The 27,058-nt window shown below is 32.9% G+C and overlaps 1 pseudogene; it reads left to right on the top strand.

The window, feature by feature from the left end:
* The first annotated feature begins 8,169 nt into the window (after nt 1-8,169).
* Nucleotides 8,170-27,058, top strand: part of LOC124994284 (torsin-1A-interacting protein 2-like) — a 55,126-nt pseudogene continuing 36,237 nt past the window's right edge.

Raw genomic sequence — 27,058 nt, 5'->3', positions numbered from 1 at the left:
CCTACTCTTAGTTTGATTTTAGACTTCTAATCTCCTGAACTGTATCAAAATAAATTTATATCCACTTCAACTACTGAGTTTGAGGTATTTTATTTTGGCAGCTTCAGGGAATTAATACAATAGACTTTAGTGAATCTGTTTTGCATCAGTTGATTTATTATTAATTCTATCTCAATGTCACTTAATTGTGAGTGTTCGTCTTGTCAGAGTTCAAATCTAGTTGTGAGAGAGTTTTTAGGTTCACCAGGCTTTTAGCTTTTGTTGGCTGCTATCCTGCCCCCAACTCTATGTTTAAATTTTCTTTTTCATCAGTTTGGGAGGATAACAGAAACTTGTGCTTAGAGCAGGAATGTTCTACAGCATTCCTATCCACTGTTATGAATGTTTGTTTTTAATAATTTAATGGGATTTCGTAAGGCAGTAAAGCATTACATTCACAACTCTGGAAGGGCCCTACCTTGGTGTGTGCTATAGCCTTGACAACAAAGAGTGGGCCAATTTATGTAGTCTGGGTTTTATTATTTTTATGATGAGAATTATAATAGAAACAATTCCATAAAGCTTGAAGAATTAAATTAGTTAATTATCCAGGTGAAGTGCTTCAAACAGTACCAAGTTCCATAGTCAATAAAACTTTGTTGTTATTTGAATGCACTTTAATTTCCTCAGATATTTGTCTTTCACATTGAGAGGCACACAAATACATTGACTTTTATGTTGTAGTAAATGAATTATGAATAAATTTTTATAGTGAAAGCCTCTTAAGATTTTTATCATAAAATGAGGTCGCTGGAGTTAGGGAAGCATGTGATAATATTCCATTTTATTTCTTAAAAATATCTTTCAAAACCTACTTTTATGTTCAAATAAAGTTTGAGCTATATCTTCTATAGTTACTCAAGGAATAATTTATAATTTAGAAAATCTTTAATGATTCGTGTTGGATTAAACCAACATGTTGAAGAAGTTCACTACTTCAATATTAAACCAAACCCATTTATCTTATTTCATGAAATATTGCTTTAAGTATCATTTGAAGAACTAAAAGAATGTGAGATATTTGTAAAAATTTGTTTCTGTTGCTCACTATGTGCTCAAAGAATAAAGATATTCTATTATATTTCACTAATTTTGTACTTTGCTCACTGAACTGCAATGTTTCTGATACATTAATAGTTATAAATTATATATTAAATTACTCAAATGGGCTGTCTCAAATGTGACTGGGCACCTTGATATCCATTTTGAGTTTAAATTTATGAGACTAAATCTGTGATTTCTCCAAGTAGGAGAAATCTGAGTACAATATAGTAATATTGTACTTAGAGGCAAGAATATTAGAACTGAATTAAATTTAATTTAGATAAATGGACTCAGTCTGGCAGAAGTATTCCCAAGAACAAAAGTAAGTTGAGTATTTTAAATAGTAAAGAAACTGAGACTAATAGCATGAATTACATTTCCTAAATAGTATTAAGAATTATTACTGTCATGTGAGCATGATAGACACATTATATGTATAATTAACATAAAAAATGAACTGTAAGGTGTTCCATTCTTTAAATTGGAAAGATAATTGACTAAACAAAAGAAGTTTGTTTCCTAAGATATATTTCACAGATTTTTTGTAAGAGTATTTTTAAGCAATTTTATTTAAGTAATCTTTTAGTATAAAATTCTATTTAATATGAATCATTATTTTAACTATAATTTAATATATATTTGATCATCCATTATGTCTCTGATAGAAATAACCAATTATAATATTCATATTTAATATATTCATAAATATTTGAAAGTTTTGGAACTCTGAAAGATATATATATATATATACATATATTTGAAGTACAGAAATACAAAATGATCAATAATGTAAACTCTAAGTTTGATTATAATAAATATAATTTAATAACAAGCAAGCTATGATGAATAAAATAGTCCCTTCCTATATTATTACATAGACTTTGTAATGTGAAAATAAATTGGGTAATAGAGTGATGATATAGTATTTCCTCCTGGTAAAATAAAATACCTTCACTCAACAACAGAAGAATGCAAGATGCAATAATGCCTGGTCTTTATCCCTCTTTAGCAGCATAATAAAAAGATACATTAAAAGTAGTCAGTATAAAGCCTTTTATGAGCATAGCTTAATAATAGCAATAATAAAGTTTTATACTTAAATGTAATCTAGACCTTGAGAGGGCTTTTGCCTTTCAAACAGTTGCACATTTAATGTAAAATAATGACATCAACTGAGATTCAGAAAAACTGGCTCAAATTTTCAAAATCATCAGTTTAATACTCTTTCCAAAATCTTGGTTTTCAGAGGAAAAAAACAAGAGTGAGGAAAGAATATTATTTGATTGCCAAAATTTCTGATATAAGTAGTCATCAAAACTAGGATTGTGCTTTTTAAAAATATCTGAAATAACCAGAAATACTAAATATATGTTCTTCATATTTACTAAATTGTCAATAAAATGGCAATTCTACCTATTTTCCTTTCCCTTTGTTTTTATAAACAAACTGACATCATTATTTGATATTTTACCCATTTATTTATTGAATAAATATTTACTGACTCTATAGATATTAACAGAAATCTTATGCCTTTCCAAATAGGGAACATTATTAGAGAATTCTAAAAGTACTTATTTGATAATTTCTAGCTGCCATATCTATCTTTAACAGATATCATGCTATGATTAGCTGATTATAACATTTTAGTAAATATGTTTAAACACACAGACATGATAAAAATTACTCATAGTTTAACAACAAAGAGAATATGAATGCTAAACATTTGCTGTACAAAAACTCCAGTCTTTCTATCTGTTTAGAAATGCATTTTTTTAAGATGAAGTTAATCACAATAAGTAGCAGAATAAAGTGATTAGGAACAGGGACTCCTCAGCTAGAGAGTAATAGATCAGTTGAATACCTGTGGACTTACACCTGAACTACTTACTGTTATTCTTCTCACTGGGAAAATAGAGACAATAATATAATTTTGTAAAGAGAAAATTAATTAAAACATACAATACACTTAGAAAAGTGTCTGAAATCTGGCAATCTACATTAGCCATTATAACTATGAGAATATTATTTGATAACCAGTTTTATATTAAACAGTTACAGAGAACAGTGAGTGTAATAAGAGCAATTCTCTTTTTCATTTTATATGGTATTTAGTAGTTATTTTTTAGTCAAAACATGTTCGATTGACTAAATTGACAATACTGATGCTCTGGTTATGTTATTACATGTGTGGACAGTTCCCTGATGTAAACCCTTAGACACAACTTCCCTGCGGTGCACTTATATACATATTTGTTAATATTTTTGTTTACAAATGACAAATTCAGGTCAAATGAAATGATCTCAAATCAGCAAACCTCATCAAATGGTGGCTTGTGAGACAACTTTAAGAAAAGGTTTGCACATTGTATCTCTGTTATCTTTTTGTTTCCATTTTTGTTCTTTTCCCTTTTTCTTTAAATTGATTCCTTTCTTTCAATATGGCTGTCCTAAAGAGTTGGAGATTATGACCACAGAGGAAACAAAATTAGAATTATCTGTGTTCCAAAATTATACATCACAACCTGGAATACGGAGATAATGCCAATATGCTGCTAAATTGGGTTGCTGTGCTTTGTATTTAAATTTAAGGATCATAAACATCATCCAGTTTCTTTCTCTTTTTCCAGTCAGGGAAGTGAGCATAACCTGCCATCTGGTGGGAGTGAGGAAAATGATTTCTGGAGGAAGCAAGAGAAGTATCTACAAGGATGAAAAAAATGGATGCTCAAAAGAAACCTGCAGGGTTATACTAAATGTACAAGTAGCTGCTTTAATGAGGCAAATGACAGATCACATACATTATCAGAAGATGTGCCTCAGCTGTTTTCCTGTGTTGTCATATGTTATTTTTTTCAAGAGAACCTTAGGATCTGAAATGCATTGACATTCTTGTAATTTAAATGTGGGTCACTACTTGAAAGTACTGAGAAAAGAAAAAAATATATATGAATACCAAATTCACTTTGCAGACAATGATTTTGAAACCTATTTTTAAAGAACAGTCTTGCAAATTAATTTATTATAATAATAGCAGTTTTAATTTTCCTAGAATAAATTTTTTGAGACAGTAAAATATTCGAATCCTCACTCATTTTTCTCATTTTATCACCGTGTAAACATAGTCAAGATTTTGTACTCATACTCAAATTGGTGCAACCAATCTGGAAAGCAGTATAGAGATTCTTCAGAAAACTTGGAATGGAACTACCATTTGACCCAGTTATATGGACTCCTTAGTATATAGGCAAAGGACTTAAAATCAGCATACTACAGTGACACAGCCGCATAAATGTGTTTTGTTTGTTTGTTTGTTTGTTTTTGATGATGCTGGGGATTGAAGCCAAGGTCTTATGCATGTAAGGCAAACACTCTACCAACTAAGCTATATCCCCAACCCAACATCTTTATTCACAACAGTTAAACTATGGAACAAAACTAGGTGCCCTGAAACAGATGAATGGAAAAAGAAAATGTGTACATGTGTACATTGTGCATTGTACAAATGCACAATGAATATTACTCAGCCATAAAAAGAATAACTTTATTACTTTTGCTGGTAAATGGATGGACATGGAGACTATCATGCTGATTAAAATAAGCCATTCCCAAAATACCAGGGCCTAATATTCTCTGTGATATGTGGATGCTAACACACAACGATGGGTGACTGGAGGAAAGAACAGAAGTTCAGTGGATTAGACAATTGGGAAAGAAGCTAAGGGAGGGAGGATGGAAATAGGAAAGACAGTAGAATGAATAGAACCATCTTTCCTATCTTCTTATATGAATACACTACCAATGAAATGCCATGTCATGTACTACCACAGGAATGGGATCCTAATTATAATAAATTATACTCCATGTATGTATAATATGTCAAAATACACTCTACTGTCCTATATAACAAAAAATAAAAGTGAAATAATCATTAAAAAAGATTTTGAACCTCATGTTCTTTATACAAACTAAGACCCTATTATCTACCCCACTGAATATAAAGATATACCAAATTGATGGTTATAGACGACCTGAACACTTGGAGGATCTCATATACAATTTACTTTTCTGACTCATAATTTCCCTAAAAAAATCCACTACGAAAATAATGAGTTTAAGGACAAAAGAACAAAATTAAGAAAATTATTTGCTCTGAAATATATATTTAATATGTTAAGGTAAGACTATGATAATATCAAATATAACACCCATGAGTGGGAACTATATAAAATAGGTTAACATTGTTAGTAAAGCTTATGGGAGAAAATATAGTATAACTATCAACCATGAGTAGCCATTAAGAATATTGTAATATCAGATTTATAGGATGTAAATGGCAAAACAAAACCAAACAGAATGAATCAGAATTGTTTGACCTGACAATTTGTGACATTTTTTCTCAAGAGTGGCCATCTGAAAATCAATGTTTTGAAATAAATTTATCCCAAACTCTTGGTTTTGTATTTCTAGTTTAAAAAAGCAAACATGTTTGATCCAAATACACTGAAAATTTTAAGAAAAGCTTTTCAGAGCAAAGCAGTATCACAAGCAGGATGGCAACAACAATATTTGCAAAATTAGGTTCAGGGGGGACATTTATTCCATCTGTTATTTCAACTAAACTGCATTGCTGCCTTGAAAGTGTTTCATGAGACTCCAGTGGATGAGGAGTATTTGCGATTTGTTTTAGTACCAGAATATTCCAGAATAATTGGCTTTTAGTAGAGAGCTACTGTCATGAGCCAAGTTTTAAAATATGCTATTTTTCTGAATTTTGTGGCCATGGAGGGATACTTTGAAAGTATATTAGATTGGCAAGTACTGCTACTAAAATGTGATTTTACAGTTATTAGCTAGAAAAGGATCCTTTCAGAATATAATATAGGTAACTGTGCAGCCTTAGAGAGATTTTTCCTATATTCCTGTACACTTCTGCACTACTAAATTATACATTATAAATAAATAACATTGTCAAAAAATGGCATGACTAAGCTTTTTAAATTACTTTTTAAAAATTCATTTAATAATATTTTGTTATGGTTATAAATCAATGATAGGACAATTCCATGACCAGAGTTATGACAAACACATGGACATTTTTAACATACCAAAATAAATAAAAAATTCAATATGAAAGCAAAAAGAAAAATAAAAACAAGCAAACATGTGAGGGAAGATAGAAACTTTAGTTATTTATAAAAATTACCAATGTACATCCACAACCTGATGGTTTGCCTTCATAAAGGGAATAGGCACATGGAATTATACACTGACATTTCTCAAAGTATAAAGATGAAATTTTGAAAGATTGTAAAATCATTACATAAATTAGTCAATATGCATTTTGAAGATCTTTGCGTTTACATTATTTGTTTAGTTTTACTGCTGATGTTTAATTGAGCTATTATCTCAAGGTCTATTTTATTTAATTAGCTCATGATTTAGACCTAGATGGAGAAATAGATTTAGAATAATAATTTATTCAAAACAACAAAAACAAAAATGAATTAAAAAGTTTTGTAATGAAGATTTTTGGAAATCCATAGAAACGATTTTTAAAAGCAAATAAGTTGGCATGGTAGGTAATGGAAGGACTTTTTTTTTCTTGGAGGAGTTAATAAGTTAAATTTTGAAAGGCTAAAAGATATTAGAGTTGAAAAGGAGTTAGATGACTTACTGCCTGACACCTGACACCTAATTGTTTCTTAATAATTGGTGAAAGAATGAATTAAGAATGAATTCCTGGAACAGTAATATTTACAAAGTCATGGACTACACAGTATTGCTTACTTAAATTACAAGTAAGACAGTTCACAATAACCTCTTATATATCTATGAATGACCAGAGAAAAGAAGTTGGAAGCCTCCAAGCACAAAGTAAATAGGAGATAGAAATTTTAATCATCCTGATTGTATCAATTCTTCTTGTGTACATGTATTGAGGTATCATTCTATGCACCACAAACATGGACAACTATTATACGTTAACCACTGAACCAAAAATTATATATTTAATCACTGCACATATACAGATTCATTTAATTACTACAGTATACCCCATAAATGTGTAAAAGGAAAGTAATAAATAATAATAGTTTGTAAGTAGGTCTGCAAGACATAAAATTTAGGTAAGACATCAGGACAAAGAATGAACCTGAGAGATAATCAGTAGTGTTTTAAAAAATGGTGTTCCACCAAGAGAAATGGTTTATATGCTGATAATAGGACAGATTAGTAAAATAATTAAATGTTTAAATTTTTATAAATATGTTACATTAGCAGCATTGAGAATAGTCAGAGGATTACTAAACTGGAGCTTCGCAGAAATTAAAAGGCAATTTCAATAGTGCTGTAGAATCATCTTCTTATGCCTACTAAACTTTTAATGGATTGGCAGTAGGAATAGAGAGATGGATTCTACAATATTAAAGAAGAGAGAGAGAGAATCAATAAAACTGAATCATTATGTGAAAATGAAAGTGAGATATAATGAGTGTATAAGATCTTCTGGGTATAAATCTGTATCAACCAGGAGAATGGAGCTTTTGCCATCAAAGAAAATTTCAGATAAAGAGCAAGTTTGAGGATAAGACAATTTCATTCTGAAATATTAAATTTAAAATACTTGTCTGAAACTCAGAGTAGAATTGTTCTCTGAAGAGACTGTAAAAAATTTTTTTAACCAAAAGTGTCAATAAATGAGTTTAATTATTTTCCTCGTGATTAACACCAGATATTGCCACTAAAACATTTTTGTCAATTTTTTAGTGCATACAAAAATTTATATTTCATTTTTAAATTGAAGTTAAATTGAAGTTAAATTGGAATTAAGTTTTCCATTTATATTTTGGCTTTTGTTTTTCTCAAATTTTACATTTTATATTGCTGATTTAAAAAGTTTTTGTTGTTTCAAACTAAAGTTGGTATTTTTAAATACGAAATTAAAAAGATCAGATTGTGTAAGCAAAAATAGCTGAAATGGGAGCACACCTCAGATCATCAAGCTGTCTTTATTAAGCAAGGGTGGAATGGCACGTGACACATTTTCAGGGGAGAAAATGGAGGGTTACAAGAGGAGTCTATGAAGGCATGGTCAGCACCCCCACAGAGCAGGTTCCTGCTCAGGAGATGTGAGCTGCCTGAGAAAATAAAGTTCTGAAATAATCAGTAGAAGATTAAAGACAAAGACAAAGATTAGATATAAAAAGTGCTTGATGGGTCTTCTTGTCCTGATAGGAACCATAACTGAACAACTGAAAAAGGACCCAATTCTTTATTTAAGGGGGAGTACATCAAAGGTAGGGATAAGGCTTCAGTGGAAGGAGTCTTGTTTTGATGCTTGTTTCTCTTGTGGCAGGGGTCTTGCATAAACAAGTTGATTGGCATTTGGTATGCCACACCCATCCCAAGGAGGCTGTGCTTGTACTTCAAGGGTGAGCTAAGACAGGATTATATGTGAATCAGTCTTTCTGGAACCACTGGATTTGGACTGGGAGTTCCTAAGACAAGGTTTCCTTGCCTAATGTCTCTGAACAATGCTCAATTCCCACACATGGTTCATAGATGGCCCTCAGCTGGGGTCTGTGTTTTATAGGTCTTAATGATAGTTAATCCTATCAGAATGTTTAGTGTGACTTAATCATTAGAGATTTGGGACTTGCCAGCTGGGCAGTCAGTAAACTGCAGGTTAGAGATCTAACTCAGGGAAGCAGTTGCAAAAACTTGAAACTCATTGTTACTGGGATAAAAATCCAGTGCCCATGGCCCATTTGTTTGCCATCCTATGGGAAGCCCTTTTATTTAGCAGAATCAGACTAGGCTGAGCCATGTGATGCAGAGACCTGGTTTCTAGGAACTGCTGGGAAGTATGTGGCACTGTGTGGAAGTGGTTCCCTGTCTCCTGGAATTTTCCCCCTAAGAGGATGACTCCCCTAACTCCATCCTACTCTGTCCATCAAAGAAGAAACTCCTCCCAGTCCTTGCCCCTTTTACCTGTCTATAAATAAAAGAGAGTTGAGCAACTCCTGGTTGTAAAAAGGACAGAGTTGTTATGGCCACACCACTTCTCATAAAAAGAGTACTGACTCTTGTGTGTTTATAGTAAATAATTTTTGGGGGGTAACAGAAAAACCACCAACTGTTGTGCCCAAAGGCTCGAGACCCCGCAAAGACTACCAGAGACCACGATCAATGCAAGCAACAAAGACTCATTTATTAGCAAGCTCGAACTTGGTCCTCTGCGTCCTCAAAAACCAGTGACGCTAAGAGGCCCCGAGCCCTCGTTAGCAGGGTTTTTATAATGAAAGGCAAGCAGTTTTACAGTGTTCTTTTAATTGGTTAACATTTGAACAGCTAAACATTAGTCCTCCTCTGGTTGGGTCCTGCCAATCTATTTGATTCTCATTGGGTTGCCAGAACTGAACGGTCCTAATGGAAGAAGGGAGGAGGGAAGGGGTGAACTATGCAGGAGATGAGTCGGGGTTAAGCCCCGCCCCCATCCTTGACAGATAAGGTCTACAGGCAACGCACATTCCTCGGACAAATATCTCTTAACAACCTTGGTAAGCACAGGGGCCCAGCAGTCCTGTTTGTCCTGTATTGCCTGCATCTGGGTGATTGAGACAGCTAGCAGCACAGATATCACCGTGCTCTCAACACCAACATCCTCCTCGGACAGTCAACCCTTTCCTCCTCCACGCAGATGGTGGCAGAGAGGACCCCCACACCGTCCCTTCCAGGACTCAGTGTTACTGGGAAAGGATGAAAGACTAGGGCCCAGGCTCCATTGTTTGTCTTACCCTCCCCCATCAAGGATCACACTGTCCTCCTTTTCTCCCTGAAGGCTGTCATTCCTCTTTTTTTGGGTGATGTTATTTTCTGTAACCTTCAGATTGAAAGAATAACGTTTACCTCCTAAAACAAACAAGTTAAGTTTCACCAATATACATCACTGGTTTCTACATTTATAAAAATATAGTCATAATTAATCAATTCCAGAAATGTCTTTTTATTTACATTTGACTGAGGAAGTTAACAACTGCTTAATGAAAGATTTTTTTTTCGATGTCCATGTAAAAGTTTATTCTCAATTAAATATTAGACTGAAGCTGTTTGTTTTAGTTATGACTTTTTATTAATTTATGACTATAGAAATTAATGGATAAAGAGCTAATTTGCTTTTGGATGATGTTAATGCAGTTTTACACTGAGAAATTAGACTGTGGTTTTCTTCATTATAAAAGAGATTCACAATTTTATAACCTTCGATTCATGTTCTTTACATTATTGTAGTAGTTTCATAGTGTTTGCACAATAAATTATCAAAAACTTCATGGCTAAGACAGCACAAATTTATTACCTGATGGTTTTGAAGGTCAAAATTCCTGAAGTCAATTTGTTGGTCAGGCTGTATTTCTCCTGGAGGTTCTAGATAGAGAATACATTTCCTTGTCTTCTCTAAATTTTGGAGAAATTTCTTTGCTTGTGGCCCCTTCTCTATTTTCAAAAAGTACATAATATTTTCAAATCTTAGTGTCTCCCTGATCTTTGCTTCTGTCTTTAACTCTCTCACTTTAGCAATCCCACCTCCATTATATAAGGGTCCATGTGATTATACTGAACCATCCAGAAAATATATAGTAATCCTCATCTCAAGTTCTTCAACTTTTATTTGCAAAGTCCCCTTTGTCTTGTACAATAGTGTTTCATGGGCTTAAAAGACTAGGATGTAGTATTTTAGAAATATTCTTCTATCTACCACATTCCTCCCTCTGGCCCCTAAAAGTATACACCAAATTCATATGCAAAATATTTCCACTCTATCTCATTATACCTAAAATATTAATCCATTACAGCATTAACTCAAAGCTCAAACTCTCATTTACATGTCTTCAGCTTCAATGTACCATATCTAAAATAGGTAATTGTGAGGCTTTGGTTGTAATTCACTTAAGATCAATATCCTGTATATCAATGAACCTGTGAAACTCAAGAAAAAGTAATCTACTCCCAAAATACAATGGGGGAACAGTTTTAGACTACCACTCACAGACATTCCCTTTTGAAAAATCAGCAAATGGAGGGAAAAAGGAATTCATTACTCATATGAATTTTAAAAACCAGAGGTTTAGTAAACAATATTATGTTTCAGAATTTGAGAATAATCCCTTAACACTAGGGATCCCATCTCTGACCAAGATACCATCTTTTTTTTTTTTTTTTTCTCTCATTTAGAATATTTTTCAGACTTTTGCTGGGAAGTAGATTTATCACCAAGTTTCTTGCCTTTAATTCTTTGAAGTCCAGCAAGCTTCTTTTTTTCATTCCTGCCACCCTTTCCCATCCATGTTGGCGGTTTTTCTGTTGTTACAAGACTCCCAAGATCCTTGAAGTTTTCTTATATATGTCATAAGTGCTGTAGGAATGTACTCAATGTGCAAGGGTCTCCTCCACAGGTCTTTTCTAGGTAATGTCAGCTCTCTTTTTGACTTCTGGAGGGATGGCTAGTATATTCATGAGACAATCCCAAGCTCTTCATAGTACCCTTCATGTAACTACATGCTGTGATTCCCCACCTCCACAAAGGAATAGCAAAAGTTACCTAGTCAACACTTTGAGTTTTTTCCAAGATCACTCTTTTCTGACAGCAAATCTCCTCGTTTTACTGCCTTTTGCATTTAAGAAAGCCTGAGAATTTTTCAATTTATCATATTTTGTTTCCTTTGGCTTGACAGTTCTCAATTTGCCTCTTTATTCTCACATTTTACTATAAGCAGTGAGATCAGACAAACTCGTCAAACTCGTAACCACTAGTACTTTGCTTGGAAATCTCCTCAGATAAATATCTGACTTCATCACCTACAATTGTACTTTCCACATAATTGTAGGATAATTCAATGTATTGAATTCTACTAAGGTTTTGCCACCGTGTAACAATCGTGCTCTTTTCTCCAGTCTTCAATAACGTGATCCTCATTCCTTCTGAGCCCACTCCAGAATCCTTTTAAACATCTGCGTTTCTACCAAATCTGTTATGATGACTTATTCTTTAAAATGATACCGATTTCCCCTACCATTGTCCACACTTTTGAGTTCTTACTCTGCATCTATATGAAAAAAATAACATTCATACTTTTTCTGATGACTCAGGCAGTTTAGGCTTTTTCTATAGTGTTTTTCATAAATCTTCCATTCTCTGTACACTGAAGGCCCTCAAAGCCATTTCCACAATTCCAGGTCTTTTTCAGAGAAGCACTCAACTTGGGATACCCTAACTATACTTAAGTTTCCTATTTATTCTATAAGAAATTACCACAAACGTAGGAGTTTAACAAAAGTACAAATTATTATCTTATTTTTCTGTAGACATCTAGAATCAAGATTTATATCAGGATTGCACTATTTTAGAGAATACTTTAGAGAAAATTCTATTTTCTCCTTTTGTGTGTTTTTTCGCAGACTGCTTACATTTCTTTCCTGGTGATAACTCCTTCATCTTCAAATTGGCAATGTAACATCTTTAAGTCTCTATTTGTCTCTGACATCTGTTCCATCAAAAAATCCACCTCTCACTTTTATCCTTTTCTCTCCTTCTGAAAAGGACCATTGTGATAACATTGGGCCTACCAAGATAAATTAATAAAATCAACCCATACTCAGATCTATAATTTAGTTATCTTTGCAGAACCCCTTTTGGTAAATAATGCAACATTTACAGATTTGGAGGCATAAGATAGGGGCATCAGGAACTATATAGGCATTATTTGGTCAACCACCATCAATAAAAAATTGGATGGATCCAGATTTATGTACATAATTACTCCTGAGGAATGAATTGAATATGAAATCACCTTTAAAATGAAACTTTATCCAAACTATGACCCATCAGATTTGGAGTTTTGTAAATTCCTATGTACTTACTTATTGAGCAATAGTTTGTGCAATATTATCTCTGTTTCATATTTTTAAATTCCAACTAAAACATAATATTAATAAATAATAGATGTAAGCTACTTCAGTATGATTGATGTAAGAAGATAGAAAGTTTAATGTTCTTTGGGTCAATAAACCATTTGAATCTTTACAACATTACACAACATTACATAAATTTCATTATTTACAACATTACATAAATTTCATTAAATGCAATTTGTTCAAGATTAAAAAATAAATATTTGAACTTTAGGATTCATTGACAAAAAGTAAAGATTTAATCAAGTGCAGATTCTAAGTTTAGTTTAGTATTTATAACAATGTCTCTAACTTTTTCTCTTATATCTAGCATAACAGTTAGAACACTAGATAATTTTGAATTGAATTTAAGATGGCAGGGATAATAATCCTGAATAAGCACACACCCAGAATTAAATTTTATTGCTGTTGGCATTATTGTGAATTTAACTTGATATAATAAGTTAGCAAAGCATTACAATCTTGGTAAGAATTTATTTATATTCATTTATTTTAGAAGATAGTCATATTAAATAATTATTGGGCAGAGTTATGATTGATGACAAAATCAATTGTTTTTATTTCATTAAGTAATTTCAAAATCAAAATGTTCCAAAGAACTTTGAAATAAAACCTTGTGCTCTCCAATATTAGATAGTCTCCAAGATTGTTTAATTCCCTTAAAGAATGTAGTTTTCTTAAAATTCTAAATTTTTTTATACTGGTTTGTTCTTTTCAAGGTAAAGTTCTGAAAAATAAATCAAATTTTTAAGTAAGTTATATCTTTAGCTTCTCACATAGGTTCCAGCTACTAACATTTAACAAGTCTTTATTTTCAATTATTCATAAATCAGCTAATTTATCCCTTAGGTTGGACTTCCACCATTACATTCATAGTCTCCTTAATGTAATAATAAAAATTATATTAAATTTTGCAATGAAATTATTTTAATATGTTGATTATAATCTGCAAAATACTTCTGTCATTTTATTTTAAAAGTTTGAAGACAACTTTAAAAATCAATATTATGAATAGTCCTGGTTTTTTTTTTTATTTTGCATTTTTAGTTGCTTAAATCATAAATTGAGGTTTTAAACAAATCTTAGTTAATGATTCAATTATTTTTATTTGTGTGTGATAAACGTTTTAAATTTGATGAGTTAAAAACTACCAAATGGGTCATTCTGGAGGCTGAGGCTGCAGGATCACAAATTCGAGGGCAATCTGAGCAAGTTTAGTCAGACCCTGTCTAAAAATTTAAAAATAAAATGGTGTTGTGGACATAATTCAGTGATAAAGTGCCCTGGATTCAATCTGTAGTATGATAAAAAATTAAAATTAAAAAAATTAAAAATTAGACAAAAACCCCTTTCAAACTACAAATCTTTAGCAAAAATATGTTTCCAAAATATAGACATTTTCAGACACACAGAAATTTTTACAATAGATGAAAATTTGGATTTACAAAAGGGATAAAGAGAATTTAAAATAGTACAGCATTTTTTCTTCCAATTTAAAAAGAAATCTTTGAAAAAATTATTTATTTTTAAAGCAAAATAATTAGATTGATATGGTAGTTTGTGAAATAAGCTAAAAAAAATGTATGAGTGAGCTGGGGATATAGCTCAGTTGATAGAGTGCTTGCCTCGCTTGCATAGGCCCTGGGTTCAATCCTCAGCACCACAAAAAAAAAAAAAAAAAAAAAAGGAAATGCAAAATTTTTACATGTGAAATCATTTATTTTTAAAATATTATTCAACTGTAATATTTTTGAGTAATGAATGGATTTACATAATTGTACTGCTCCAATCAGTGAATACTTTCAAGTACATTTGCTTAAAGACATTTATATTTATAAAGTATATAGAGGTTTTGAAATAAATTTAGAAAACATTTAGTAAAAAATAGAAGGTGAATAGGTGACTCTTTGGAAAGCTTAAAATACTATTCAGTCGTTATGAGTGTTCCATTATGTATGACAAGATTTGACTTATATGTTAGAGAATGAATACTGGGAGTATTAATCTTGGCATTTTACTTGATTTATTAACTAATTCAATGTAAATATCCAAAATCTACTCATATACAACCTGACTTCCATGTTCAATTTATGTTCTCAATTCCAGTAACCAAATGATCATTAGCCTATTGCTTCTATATGTCATATTAAATTATTTACTTCACATTGATACTGATCTACTCAAATATGAGAAATTATGTGCACAAATCTTCAGGTTTCTCATTGATGAATAGATGAAGAAAATATTTAATAATTCAAAATGATGAAATTCAATATATTATTTTTCTGGAAGGACTGGCAGTTGAAGTCAGGGTAAATTATTAAAGTTCTAACTAAAATTATAAGAAGCTGAGGAATGTATGATCGCCCACCGCCCAGGCGGTGGGCGATCACAACGCATACGCTTTTCTTGATCACAGGAACCAAAAAGGGGCTTTATTCCGCAAGTCTCAGACTTATATTGAGAACATCAGCCTATCAGAGAGTAGACTACCAGGAAAGTCAGCCTATCAAGGAACAGTCTCCAGGCAGATACCAGGATCGCCTCATGTACAACAGCCAACCAGAGTTACTTCCTAAAACTTGTTTATGAGTGCAGCTATGTCTGGCAAGCTGCCAGGCGCCATCTTAGAGATCAGGCCACGGTGCGGCTCTGGGGCCCTCAGAGCCCGCCCCTGACAGGAATGACTAATCATTCCAATTTTGCAATATAGCTTATATAAAGATAAGAATTAAAAGACATATAGTTGGTGACTTTCAAGTAGAAATCTAACATCTTTCTGAATTCTACATAAGTCCACAAATTTAGTTACAACTAAACATAATTATATACTGACATTTTATTACTATCTTTTCAAAAAATAAAAATAGAAGTGTCTTAATAAAAGCACAGAAGAAAACAATTTAGCACTAGTTATTTTATTGACTTATTAACCAATAAAATAATATTTTAGAAAAGGTCTTTAATCATTTTAAAAAGTTATTTCTTGGATACAGAAAGCCAATCTTAAAATAAGAGTTTTTTTTCTCAGTTGTTATAATATATACTAAGTGTAGGAAAATAATTTTAAAATTACATGTGATAATTTTTGGCAAAAAACTTTTGTCACAACATTTTTCTTGACTTTCAATTACAATTTAAGACATTTCTGTGAGTTATATAAAATATTATTCAATATTGAGATTTCGATTATTTCAAGTAATTGGTAGCATGTATAAGGTGTTTCTAAAACTAAGTTTTTCTGGATGAGTTTATCACTTGTGAAAGATGGGTATCTCAGAGCGGTCACAAAAGTAGAGTTTCTTACATGAGGAATTATTCATGACCTTGTGGAGAAATCAATAGGATGAGAGCTAACATAGAGATTATTTAACATACCCTCTAGAGAATGAAAGAAGAATTGAGTGGAAAAAAGAACAGAGAAAAGTCACTGATATTGTTCAGTGGCTGGATAAGTTTTCAGGTAGAGAACGAATTTCCAGGAGGAATTTCTCCTGAGAACAATGAAAAAGGTATGTTTTGGTACATGGAAATAGAAAATGTAAACTCTTGTACTGGATAAGCTATCATGAGAGTTGAAGGATGGTACCTGAAAATAGTTTAAGAAATGCGACTCTATACAAAACTTTTAACTTATGAGAGATTTGCAGATGCAAGTGTATTTGAACATGTTATATACATTTGGGTATGATTTACATTTTATTTTTATTTTTAGTCATTGCAAGATTGGAATAATTTTAAATCAGTATTAGTTTCAAATATATATTACTTTATTTAGTAAAATATTTCACATAAGACTTTAGGATTTATTAATATTATTTCCACTTTACCAGAAAAAAAAAAGGAATCTCTGTGGTTTGGAAAGGAGGAGAAAATCTTTGAACAGTAAATGTAGAATCCCATAGTGATAAAAATCTACATCCTCCCAGTGCTTCTAGTCTTTAGTATCAATCAACTTTTATAAAGAAATGTGCAAAACTGAGCATGGGTGGTGTAATCTAATCAAACACTTTATTGGATAAATTTAATTACTCATTCTGGATTAATTTAAAATATGAAAGGCTCATGCTCTTGAAATTATTGATGGCTTATACTTAATGAAATTTATGTTTATCATCTTGAGTATAATAAGCTTCAATATTAAAAACTCATGTTTAACCTAAGCATCAGATATGAATTAAAGCAAGTATGCAATTCATAACTAATTTTAATTGATTTCACTAAGATAGCTGGTTAAAGGGATTTCTACTGTTAAAATTTTGATAAGCAAAATATTGACATGTCACATTTTATTTTATTATTATTCACAATAATTTCACAAAAAGATTATATTTTTTGCTTGTTATCTAATGTTTGCCTCTCCAAATGTATTCTCTGTCATTCTCCACACTGTTCCAGTGCTGAAACTGTTCTTTATTGATTAACCATGTTCTGGTTTCACTGATCAATTTGTCACTACAAAGCCTTTTGTAATGACTTAAAAAGTGAAGTCACATATTCGCCCTTTCTTTCCTCTTTTCTTTCAGTCTGAGGTGGAGTCTGTCTGTTGACAAAATCAACTCATCTTCAAAACATCCTACGTCACATGACTCCCTTGCTGCATCCAGATTCTGGAAACTTCTTCTTTTGTTTAATCAGGTTTAAATATGGTGATGGCTTTGTTAATACTAGTTTGAAGTTATTGGACTATTTGTGTTCCCCTTAACCCATCTTACAAATTGCTATTTTAATTGCATTATTTTAACTTTGCCTTCTGCTTCTTAATTGACATGAGTTTTACTGAATTTGAACAGAATTGTGGTGAGTCATTTATTTCTCCTTCATTATAATATGCACTACAATGATATTTGACTAATTTTTCATGAATGTGAAATATCTTGAAGACTATTCATATATACAAATCCAGATGTCATTCATTTTTTCTAGTTAAAGTTAGTTTGAATCTACTCTAATTTATATTAAAAGTTACAGATATTTCATACCAATTTTTATAAAGAATAAAATTCATTTGAAACTAATACTAATAAGCTAAATCTTGTTATTGGTTTCAAATTCTTTCTTAGTATTGTTATCATATTTTGGATTAATCTAGAGAATTTCCAAAAACACTCTGACAAAATTTCTCTAAATTAAAATTAATCATGTGAAAAGAAGCTCTCCCAGTATTAAAAGAGGCAGGAATGTTCTCTTAGGTTATTTGAGATGCAAATGTTATCAGCCAGGAACAGTGAAATACAGATTTTTTTGTTAGGAGGTTTTATTCTTATCTCCCTGAATTTCAGGATCTGCTCTGTGAAAAGGGTCACAAGTCTGCCCCTTCAGGAACCTCTTATTGACATTATTTTGGGACCTGCATTTCTCCTGCAGACAAGAAGTAGTTTTCTGGGGAATGTGACATATCCTGTACACTGAAGCCAGGCAGGGCTGCAGGTAAATTGCTTCCTGGAAGAGAAATCATGTGGGGGTCACCACAGTGGGCCCATTGTATAAAATAATTTCCTTATCCTGTTCCCACTGTTAGGTCGGAATTTAGGCGACTATATGACAGAGAGTGGGAGCAACTGAGGCAAAGGGCAGTGCACCACACCGCGACCAATCAAATGGGCAAGAAAACTCCACTGACCCTTAAACCTGTCACTCAGCAGGACTCCTCGCTCATTCCAGCCTATAAAGATCCTGGGCAGCCGGGGCCATGTGCGATGTTCTCCAGCTCCCTACCCTGAACTGTAGTGGGGAGGGGAGCTGGGAATTTTGCCCAAGAGCCAAATTCCAATAAGGTTTGCTTCGGCCACTTTCTGTTTGATTTTATTTGACCACTAGCCGTGTCCCCCGAGCTTATACCCACCACTCACCTCTGTCTTCCCCCAACTAGTGTAGCAATTATTTTGCAAAGTGTGGTTTAATAGAACAATGTAACCTAAAATATACACATTTTTGTATTAGAAACAAACTATTTACAAAATGAACAAGCTTGCAGAATGAAAACAAAGCCAGCACTGAATGGGTTTATTTAAAAATTGAAATTTGTAAGGAAAATATCATAGAACATTGATAATAATCATAGAAGAGGTGTTTTGCGTCCCAAAAAAGGCATTTTAGTTAGCTTTACAATTTTGTTTAGGTTTTAATCATATTTATATTTTTTAAATAAAGTGTTTTTTTTATTTTCCTTTAAAGATCAATAATTTCAATAGTAAACTCAGATAATTTCATAAAGTCAAAAATACGACTAATGCTGGCAAACATGACTTTTCTCTTACTTGAAAATGGCATGAACAAATCTCAGAAGAAATTAAAATCTGCACCTACTTCAACATCTATGTTGATGTTCAATATGAATTTAAGCACACATTTTTGTCAATTTGATTAATATACATTTATTTACTGTAAACATAGATAAGTGAAACAAATTATTTTCAAAACTGAAGTAAAAGTAAAGGTATAAATTGAAACATTGCTTCCACATGATCATGTAATTTAATCACACTAACTAGGTTTACATGACATCATTAATCACAAAATAAATTCAATGTGAAATTTTATGCTTTACATTTCGATCAAGGGTCAAAAGTATGAAATGCATTTCTTAATTAAATGTTAAAGGTCATCGAATGCTGTTAAAGATGATATTTTGAAAATGAGTTTGCTTATGCTCTTGGAAAGTGACAGCAGGGTAGAAGAAAAGATACATTGATAGAGTGAAAATAATAATGAGATATTATCAAATGATCGCTCTCAGTCAACTATTGGATGTTGTGTGAGGACATCACTTTATTTCTAAATAATGTAAAATAACTTACATCATATAATATCTGCTATTGAGAAAAGAAATAATAGAAAAGTGAGTTATAATTTGAAATCACTAGAGCAAAGGGCATCAGAGAGCTGGTGGAGCAACCCAGAGTGGAGGGGGCCACAGTTTTTACTATGATAGGAAGATCTTGGAACTGTAAATTGATCTTTCTAAAATTCTAAAGTTTCAGGAGGCAGAAAGCTGTAAACTTAAGTCCAACCCCCTCAGAAACAATGGCAAGTTTGCCCTAGAGAACTTGGCAGTGAATTTGTTAGACCTTCAATGGAATTGCCACAACAATGTGAACTAGGAACAGACTCAGAGGAGATGAAGATGAAATATTATCAAATGTGTCCTGAGCTTCAACTCAGTCCACTTCATTAGTTTAAAATAATAATTCTTCTACTTTATTAAATAAAATGAAGGAAAGTTTAAAACCCTTTCCAAAGGAGCACAACACTCGTTATCGTTTGCATATGAAGGGTCCCCCCCCCCCACAAAGCTCCTATGTCAGTATAGGAATATGCAAAGGTGAAATGATTAGCATATGGGAGCTCTAACCTCATCAGTCCATGGCAGTTTGAATGACTGGATAGCAACCTAGGCAGGGGAGGCTCAGCTGGAAGAGGTGGGTCATGGTGGGTGTGCCTGTAAATTCACCTTCACTGCAGCCACTCTCCCTCCCCCTACTTCTTCCCTGCTTCCATAAATTGAGCAGCTTCCCTCAGCCTTTGAGGTCAACCAGGATTTTCTGGCCCAGAGCAATGGACTTGGCTGGCCATTGACTAAATCTCTAAAACCCAGAGCTCAAAATAAACTTCCTCCTCAAGTTATTGTTAGATATTTTGACCACAGCAATGAAAAGTTAACACAACAGCATCTGAAGATTTTTATGTGTAATATCTAGTATTTATTAAAATTGCCAAGTCATCAAAACAGGCATTACTTTATGACACAATCTAAAGTAAAACAAATCAATTAAAACAAACCCAGAGATAATCAGGATTGGTATTATCAGACAAATGTTTTCAAAAACAATATTACCTTAATACATGAAAAAGTAAATAAATTTGAGAGTAAAAGAGTTACTCACTACAGAAATAGAAATAAATTATTTTAAAGATTCATTATTAAAAATAAATTAATGAGAATTAAAAATAATAGCACATATTTAACAGCAGAGTGAATGTTGCAAAACACAAGGTTATTGTATGGGAAAACTATCCTCCTCAAATTATTACATGAATAGAAAAGGAGAGAACATTGCCAAATTTATTCTATGAAGCTAGTATCACTCTGATACCAAAAACAGACATAAACACATCAAGGGAAGAAAATTTCAGGCCAATACCCTTGATGAACACAGATGCAAAAATTCTTAATAAAATATAGGCAAACTGCATACAAAAATCACATTAAAAAGATAGTGCACCATCATCAAGTGGGTTTCATCTCAAGAAAGCAAGTTTGGTTAAACAGACAGAAATCAATAAGTTTAATCCACCACATAAATATACTTAAGGACAAAAATCTCATGATTATCTCAATAGATGCAAAAAAAGTATTTGACAAAGTAGGGCACCTATGTATATTTAATATACTAAAGAAACTGGTGAGCTAGAAGCAACATTCCTCAGCATTGTAAAGTCTATATGTGATAAACCAAGGACAACTTCATACAGAATAGTAAAAAACTGAAAGCATTTCCTAAAACTCCTATTCAACATAGTCCTCAAAACTTTAGCCAAAGTAATCAGGCAAAGGAAGGAAATTAAAAGAATACAAATAGGAAAAGAATAGGTCAAATTCTCTATTTGCTGATGATACCATCCTCTATAGAAGACCAAAAAAACTCCTCCAGAAAACTTCAAGAGCTAATAAACAAATTTAGTAAAGTAGCAGGATAGAAGATGAACACACATAAATTGGTTGATTTCCTATACTCCAATAATAAATCTGCTGGAAAAACAAAAATTAGGAAAACTATCCCTTTCATATAAAAACCAAAACCAAAACAAAAACAAAAACAAAACACTTAGGAATTAATCTAATGAAGGATACCAAATACCTCTAGAATGAAAACTATAGAACACTGAAGAATGAAACTGAAGAAAACCTCAAAAAATGGAAAGACCTCCCTTGTTCTTACATAGACAGAATAATATTGTCAAAAAGGCCATACTACCAAATGCACTATACAGATTCAACACAATTCCCATCAAAGCAGCAATGACATTCTTCACTGAACTTAGAACTAGTAAAAGCAATACTAAAATTCTTCTGGAAAAATAAGAGACCCAGGATAGCCAAAGAAATTCTCAGGGAAAAGAGCGATGCTGGGGTCATCACAATACCAGACCTCAATTTGTACTACAGAGCTATAGCAGCAAAAAAAGTATGGCATTGACACCAAAACAGACAAGACTAAGGGAATGGTATAGAAGACACAGATAAACCCACATAAATGCAGTTAGACAAAGATGCCAAAAATTTACATTTGAGAAAATTTAATCTTTATAACAAATCATGTTGTGAAAACTGGAAATTCATACATAAAAGAATGAAACTGAGATCCTATCTTTCACCCTGTACAAAAATCAACTCAGAATAGATTAAAGACTCAGAGACTGGATTAGAGACTGAAACTACTAGAAGAAAATGTAGGCCCAATACTGCAACATATTGGCAAAGAAACCAGTTTCCTTAACAAAAATCCTAAAACACAAGAAATAAAGAAAAAAAAAAAAAAAATCATTAGGTGGGATGTCATCAAACTAAACCCCATTTATACAGCAAGGGAAACATTAAGAGTATGAACAGAGAGCCCACCGAATGGGAGAAATCTTTGCCACCTGTTCCTCAGAGAGGAAATTAATATTCAGGACAGATAAAGAGCTCAAAACCCTTAAGATCAAAAAACAAATGAACCAATTAATAAATGGGCAAAAAATCTAAACACTTCTCAAAAGAAGAAATACAAATGGCCAAAAGACATAAAAAAGTGTTTAACATCTCTAGCAATTAGTGAAATGCAAATGAAAACTACATTGAGTCTATCTCTCTCCAGTCAGATGACAGTCATTAGTAATGCAAATAATAATAAGAGTTAGTGAACATGTGGGGAAAAAGGTACACTCATACATTGCTGGTGAGATAAAAAATTAGTGCAAACCACTCTGGAAGGAAATATGGAGTTTCCTCATGAAACTAAAAATGGAACTACAATATGATCCAGCTCTGCACCTCGGCATATATCCGAAAGATCTAAAATCTGCATAAAATAGGGATGTAGCCACATCAATATTTAATTCACAATAGCCAGATTATGGAAGCAACTTTGGTGCCTATCGATAGATGAATGACTAAAGAAAATGTGGCATATGTACACAACGGAGTATTAGTTGCCTGTGAAAAGGAACAAAAATATGTCATTTGCTCGTAAATGGTAGAACTGGAGACTAGAATGCTAAGTGAAAGAAACCAGACTCAGAAAATTAAAGGTGGAATAATTTTTCTGATATGCTGAAGTTAGTCTAAAAATAGGAGAAGAAAGGGAGAGAAGAATTGGGGTGGATAATTTCATCAAACAAAATACAGATTAAGAGAGTAGAAGAAGGGGATGGAGGGAGATGGACAAGGGATGGGATAAGTGAAAAACAGTGGAATTAATCCTAACTTTCCAATGTACGTGTATGAGTATACTACAGTAAATTTCACTATCATGTACATTCATATCACACTAATTTTACCAAAATATATATAAACAAATAGAAAAATCACTAGCGTAGAAAAGAAGGAATAGGGTGAGAGAAGAGGGGAAGGCTAAGTACTGGGGACTTAATTGAAGCAAAGTATATTCCATGGATACATAATTATGAATCCTAATGTTATGTATACCTCTTATGAACTATTAAAGAATAAAATGAAAAAAACATATGGAAAAGAAAAAATTTAAAAAGTAATTTCAAACGTAAAAACAGAGCCGAGAAAGGAAATAAATAAAATAGATAAGGTAAATGTGCAATAAAATAAAAAGAAAAAACAAAGTATTTGTTTTAGTCAGCTTCTTCACTGCCGTCATTAAAAGACCCAACCAGAAAAATTGTAGAGGAGGAAAACTTTATTTGAGGGCTCACAGTTTCAAAGGTCGCAGTCCACTGAAGGCTGGATCCATTACTTAGGGCTCAAGGGGAGACTGAACATAATGGTGTAAGAGTGTGGCAGAGGGAGGCATCTCACATGATGATCAGAAAGCAGAGAGCAACTCTACTCACCAGATACAAATATGTACCCCAAAGTCATGTGGCCGGTGCCCTACATCCTCCAGCCACATCCCACTTCCCACTCAGTCAATCCCATCAGGTAACTAATATACTCTTTGGGTTAAGACTCTTACAACCCAATCCTTTCCCCTCTGAACCCTCTCACATTTTCTCAGATGTCATCTTTTGGGGAACACCTCACATCCAAACCATAACAGTACTCTTAAAGTTCCAGAAGTTAAAAAAAAAATGAAAACAGAACATTAGAAGTATAGAAGTCTTTGTGGTTAAAATAGTTGCCAGGAGTATTTTTAAATGAAAAGAAAACTATCTTTAGGCAAATCAGAGTTAAACTGCTAAAAAAAAAAGTGAAAATATTTAAAGCAGTCAGAGGAAGAAATCCTTCAAAGGAACAACAATAAGAATGGCATCTGACTTGTAAACAGAAACATTTAATGAAGTAAACATAATATTAACATTTTAATTTTTGGAAAAAAATAATGAAAACTTTTATTTTTCTTCTGGTTTAAAATGACTTTACAAATGAAATACAATTAAATAAAAAATAAATGAGAGAGCTTTTCATTTTATATAAGCCCTTAAAATATTTTAAAAGGAATATGTAATCCTAAGGTCAATAAAGATAAGTAGATAACAGAAAGATATAAGGCTGAGTGACTAAGGGTAAAATTCTGTGAACCACATGGAATGAATGTCCATGATTCAAGATGATAGAATCTTACTGGGCTAAATGAACATAGAAATAAATGGATGCAAATTGCATGAAAGATGGCAAGTGGAAAGATGGAGTTAAAGTGTTAAAAGTTGTCACATTATCAAATATGATACATAACTGGAAAAGCAACCATAACCATCCCTGCTCTGAATCCATGTGTATTGTACTGTGACTTTCATTGTCTTTCATCAAGATGTACAATCTACTTCCTCACGTTTTTAACCTGAGGTGCTCTTGTAACTTGGTTTGGCACCATAGTGTGTCTCATGAACAGAGGTTAATAGTCAGTACATGTGTCTGCTGTGTCTTGGAATATTGCAACTGCCATGTGAAGAAGCTTGAATTATGCTGGTAGATGAGGAAACATGTAGCAAACAAAAGCTCTCCTAGACCAGGCCATTCTAGAGCAAGTAGTAGATAGTTAATTTATCAGCTGACTCCAGGTGCATGGAAAAGTCCAACCAAGATCTGACCAGTCGGATAACAGAAAGCTTGGTCCTTGTCCCCAATGCCAATTCAATAACAAGGACATGATTTTTGAGAAAAAAGGAAAAAAGAGGGCTTATTTCTTTGTTAGCAAAGGAGAAACACAGGGGACTCCAGTCACAAAGGCTGTGATTCTCCCCTTCAGAAGGGTTGGTGGGGCTGGGAGTTATAGGAACTCTTCAAGAGCTACATTCCAGGTGTGCTCCAGTAGGGGGGTTCAGGGTACCTCAATGGTAGGTTAAGATTCACTTGTCACTTTGGGAGATAGTCATCTCCCAGATCCTCAGCAGGCATCTCCTTCCTGTAGTGGGTGTGTTCAAGGGCAATTAACCAGGGGAAGAAAATGATAACACTGCCTTCCTAATCTTGTTAGGGAGGGGGAGAGAGCAGAAGAGAAAAAAAATCATGTTCTTCCAGAAAATAAGCCTCAGAGCAATGAGGGTTGCATTCAGAAGACAAAGGGGGCACTATTACAGTCTGACACATAAACTACACTGATGATGATTGTCTTAAGGTGGCATATTTTGGTGTGGATTATTTTATGACTGAAACTATAAAACATTACTAATTGAAATAAATAGAAACAAAAATAAATGGAAGGGTATGCTGTGCTCGTGTTTGCAAATTCTCAATATGGTACAGTATTTAATCTGCACCTAAATTGTAATAGATTTCATGCATTTCAGTAAAGATCTCAGCATTTTTGTAATTGAGAAATTATTTCTGAAATTTTATGAAAGTATAGAGGACAAAGAATAGAGGAGGCAATATTGAAGATGAACAAATTGGATAACCATAATTACTGGTTATTAAAATCTTTCTGAAAGCCATAATAATTGAGATTGTTATTGATTAAATGCAGAATAAAGAGTACAAACTATACATAAATGAGTAAAATATTTCAACAATATTTCCCTAAGATGACATACAGAGGAAAACAAAGAGTAAAAGAATTGATATTAGTCAACAGGAAATTACGCTTATATCCACAATTCAACGCCCAAACATATGCATTAGAATTTAGTTAGGAAGTTGATCATTTCAAAGGATTGGAAAGCATGAAACCAACTAAACACTCTCATTCAATGCTGAAGAGACACAGCAATTAGAGACACAGTGGAAAACATTTTGGTAAACATGCCCTACTGTGCAAACCAGCAATTTCATTTCTAAGTATTCCAACAAGATAAATGAAGCATATTTCCTCACAAATACTTCTAGCCAAAGTATAGCTTCAATCTGGAACAATCTAATGCTGATCAACTGATGAATGATTAACAAAAAGAAGTATATTCATTGTATTAATCATTTTTTTCATTGTTGTTGTTTTAGTCAGCTATCCTGCTGCTGTGACTAAATGATCTGACCAGCACAATTATAGAGGAATAAAGGCTTATTTGAGGGCTCACAGTTTCAGAGGTATGATTCTAGAAGGCCGGCTCCATTCCTCAGGACTCAAGGGGATGCAGAACATCATGGAGGAAGAGCATGGCAGAGGGAAGCAGCTGGAATCACCAGGAAGCAGAGAGAAATACTCCATTCTCCAGATACAAAATATATACCCCAAAGCCTCTCCCCAATTCTGATCTCTTCAAGACACCCCCTACCACTTCAATTAATCCCATTAGGGACTAATTCACTGATTGGGTTAAGACTCTTACAACCCAATCATTTCTCCTCTGAACCTTCCTGAATTGTCTCACACGTGAGCTTTTGGTGTACATCTCACAT

This window comes from Sciurus carolinensis, chromosome 10 (assembly GCF_902686445.1).
Source record: "Sciurus carolinensis chromosome 10, mSciCar1.2, whole genome shotgun sequence".
Taxonomy (NCBI): domain Eukaryota; kingdom Metazoa; phylum Chordata; class Mammalia; order Rodentia; family Sciuridae; genus Sciurus; species Sciurus carolinensis.
Note: the sequence above shows the minus strand (reverse complement) of the source record. Positions and strands in the feature narration are given on the sequence as shown.